Source organism: Meleagris gallopavo, chromosome 3 (assembly GCF_000146605.3).
Source record: "Meleagris gallopavo isolate NT-WF06-2002-E0010 breed Aviagen turkey brand Nicholas breeding stock chromosome 3, Turkey_5.1, whole genome shotgun sequence".
Taxonomy (NCBI): Eukaryota; Metazoa; Chordata; class Aves; order Galliformes; family Phasianidae; genus Meleagris; species Meleagris gallopavo.
Window position 1 is genome coordinate 66,216,699 of NC_015013.2, and position 4,045 is coordinate 66,220,743.

A 4,045-nucleotide genomic window follows, 5' to 3' on the forward strand; every position below is an offset into this window, starting at 1 on the left:
CTTTTCTTAAATAAGAACAGTTAAGGGCTTTCCATACTGAAGAAGAGCTCTTGATTACTTTTAGAATCATAGAATCACAGAATCATAAGGTTGGAAACGACCTATAAGATCATCTAGTCCAACCGTCTTCTCATGACCATTGCTACCACGAGCTACTAAACCATATCTCGCAGCTCCTCATCCAGACAAGCAAAGCATTCGGAAACACAGAAGAAATCAGTGTACTAACCACCAACCAAGCCCAGCTGTCTAAGTCCCAGTTATTGCCAACAGGATCCCAAACATGACTTTGTATTTTAATATAGAAATTTTATCCCTGAGTTATGTAAATATTTAAATGACATTTATGGAAGTATCATTCCTCACGAGTTTATACTTTCCCACGGAAGACTTCGATCGCAATTAACAATGCTGATCTTTATCCTCCACACTGACTGTTCATTCATCCTTTCTAAAACGAACACTGCTTACATATGACCCAAGAGGGCTGTAACAAGGCAGTATTTATCTGCCCTAACAATCCACCATCACTGTTTTAATTAAACCTTGGATATACCACACTCACAAAATGAAGAAATGCCTCCTGCCCCTCATTTTCACCTGGTCACTCAGTAGCCTGATGCAGGAGCTGCTATGGGGACTGCACGTACCCAGTTGCCCCTACGCTGTGCCACTGAATTGGGCCATAGGAAACTGTGTCCATTCCCAAAGAGGGGTATGGTCTTTGTCAAATTTGACTGATGCTCTTGGCTCGGGCACCACAGTTTGCTCAAGTAACTGTGGAGACAGTGTTGTAAAAAAAATGCTTTCCCACTAAAGAAAAGCACAGTTAAACTGTGTGGGGGTTTGCAGCATATGCTTCAAGTATGGTACTGAGCACCTGGAAGTTCCTGCTGACCGGAGTCCATGAACAGCTTGTACAATGCAGTGCTGCCTGCCCAGCACAGGGTTCTGAGAGCTGGGAGGCCCTGGGATGTGTCACGTGTGCTCATGGGAGACCTGCAGAGAGTCCCTGGCACGGCACAGCCACTCAGAGAGAGACACTATTAGGATAGAGATGGACAACAGTAACTGAAGATATCTGCAGTAACTCTGCACTGGAGTCTTAAGGCTGCAGCTGCTGTATCCATGCACTTCTACAGGGCTTCCACAAGTCCTCATGAGCATAGAGTGGTTTCCAAGCCTAGAACTTACTGCCGGCTGCATTACACAAATGAGCATGCAGTGCTTCCCATTCCACATGTTGGCCAGTAAGCAATAGCTGACTGTGGTGCTCGCTGAAAGTACCGGACCATTCAACTCCTTGCAGGCTCACCTTGAGCACTGGGTGCAGGTTTGGGTGCCACAACATAAGACATAAAACTATTAAGAGAACATCCAACGGAGGGCTACAAAGATGGTGATGAGTCAAGAGGGAAAGGTGTATGAGGAGCTGCTGAGGTCCCTGTGTGTGCTCAGCGCAGAGCAGAGGAGCCGAGGGGAGGCCTGATGGCAGCTCCTCACAGGGAGCGGAGGGGCAGCGCTGAGCTCTGCTCTGTGTGACAGCGACAGGGCCCGAGGGAACGGCATGGAGCTGCGTCAGGGGAGGGGTGGGTGGGGGTTAAGGACAGGTTCTGCACCGGAGGGCATGAAACGGGCTGCCCAGGGCAGTGGGCACGGCCTGAGTGCCGGAGTTCAGGGAGCGTTTGGACAGTGCTCTCATATATAGGGTTTGATTTTTGAATGTTGCTGTGTGGAGTTGGGAATTGGACTCAGTGACCCTTGAGCTCAAGAGTCTACAATTCTATGATATAAACATTTAGAAACCTGTGGTCTTAACTGAACAAGAAGCTGCCCTGAACTTTCTCCCTGACCACAGCAGTCATTTGTAGCACTGCAATACACATAAAGACTACAACTGACGGCACTAAGACAGCTCAGGACATGAGGACGAGAAGCAAGCAGCCATAGCCTTGTGACCAATCTCATTCAGCAGGGCCACAGCCATTCATCCCACTAACATTTCCACTTGAGGGGGGAGCCACAGGTTGGTGACCCACAGCTCAGTGATGGCTCCTGACCACAGTGGAGTTCAGGGGCATTGAGGATGAGCTGCTGGCCCCTCAGCACTGCACATCCCAGTAGTGAAATCTGTAGGGTTCTCAACACCTGGAAGCAGAAGCATCACTGCAGGAGCCTGGATAATGCTGTTTGAATGATTTATGGTTTCAATTAAATGTTAAACAATGTCTTTGAGCCTAGTTGGTCTATTAATCTTATTCTTGCATTGCATTTTGCTGTTACAAATGATAGTGTTGGAACTACTTTGAAAAAGCCCTTCCATTTTCCATTCCCCTTCTCTACTGGAAAGAGGAGGGCTGTGTCCTGTTCCACCCACTGAGCTCTCCAGCACTTTACCAGCACCATCAACGAGCTGATAAACAGATTTAACTCCATTGTGTGCCAATGAAGTCAGCCTCGGGAAAGAGCCTTCATTAACGAAATGCCACTGCACAGCCAGCAAAGAAAACTCAATGCGTTTCCTGTGGATTCCTCGGCATAGTGCTTCTTAAAATGTAAATTAGCTTGAGACTATTCAGCATTCCTTATTTCGGACTTGAAATCCAGTTACCACTTTCTGATCAATGTAACTTTAATAGTAGGATAAATTCAGAGTGTAGTTCTGGAGTAGCAGTCAGTTGCATACAATGCATGACCTAAAGGCACGTTCAAGAGCCTGGCAATGAGGGTTTTGAGGAGCAGCGCCTTAAAATGTGTTCCTCACTATATGACATTTCACAAAAGGAACTTAGTAAAAGATAGGTGTGCTTGTGTAGGGCCACATCCCACAACCTTTACTCACTGTTCTGCCTTCAGACCAGTTTCTCTTTCAGAAGTTGCAGATCCTCATTGCTGACCTGAATATTGATTTTATGTTAATAAAATGCTGTGCTGAAATACCGGTTAAAGATAAAGCCGCTTTTGTATTTTTGGCCTGCAAAAAGCTGCACATACTGTGCTCACTATTGTTTTTCAACAGGAGCAAAAGACTCTCCCCTTACACAAGATGCTCTGCAGGCTGCGGAATGTGGCCCTTGTTAAAGAAGCTCAGAGCTGAATGAATCCCTTTCCCAGTGAAAGGAGGCACTTTTGCTCTAACTTAGCTGCACATCTAACATACAGGGATACTCATCAGGATTTAATTTTAAAGATGCAGAATAAGAAACCCAGCAATTTGATATTTCTGCTTCTGCACTGTCTATGGGAAACAGATGCAACAACAAACTACTTCCAAATACACCTCTGATATCTTCAGCAGTGCTTCTGCACAGTCCCTGAATGAACGCAGCTCCAATCACGACTTACCTACAGCTGAGGCAGATTTCAAGAGCACTTGCTGCCGGTTTAACACAGCACTTTTTTTTCTTCTTTTTAGCTTAATATAATAAGAACTCCAGATAAAAGTTAATCGAGCCTGTCTGCTAGGAAGGGGAAAAAAATCTTTCCTGCCTGAATGTTATCTCTGCTCTTTCTCTCTCACACACTTTTTCTGCATTTGTTGCTTAATGGCTCGGTATTATTTCAAAGCCCATTCCTTTTACAAATGTAATCAACTCAAGTACTCAGCACCACAGATGATGTATCGCTCTGCTTAAAACCAAATCTCTGAGGGACAGATTAGAAAGAAAGGTTAAAGAGCTCTATCGTTCAGAGCATTACAGCTCAGACACCTATAAATCATTGGGTTTCTTTATTTAGATAATCGGGTCCATCAGCGCGCGTAACGCTGCACAACTTTCCGCCACGACCGCGCGCCGGGCTCTTCCCCGTCAGAGGCATTGAGAGAAAGAGATGCTCCAAGCGGCAGCCAGGGCGATCCGCTCGGACCCGCTGCCGCTCGCAGCACTCTGCCACGCTCTGAACGGCAGCCCCTACCTTCCCCTGCCGATCTCATCCTCTCCAAGAGTTCCCGAGACGAGCAGCAGATGCCACCGCGCAACAAACTACACTCTGTCACCACGTAACGGGATGTGAATGGAAACGCAGTTCGGGGCCGCCTGGCAGC

The 4,045-nt window shown here is 46.7% G+C and overlaps 1 protein-coding gene across 1 annotated transcript in view; it reads right to left on the reverse strand.

Moving 5' to 3' along the window:
- Positions 1 to 4,039, reverse strand: part of PAG1 (phosphoprotein membrane anchor with glycosphingolipid microdomains 1) — a 106,338-nt gene extending 102,299 nt beyond the window's left edge. The window contains exon 1 of the mRNA XM_031552888.1: positions 3,916 to 4,039. The gene's annotated coding sequence lies outside the window, so the exon portion shown is untranslated. The remainder of the gene's footprint in view (positions 1 to 3,915) is intronic.
- Positions 4,040 to 4,045: the final 6 nt, after the last annotated feature.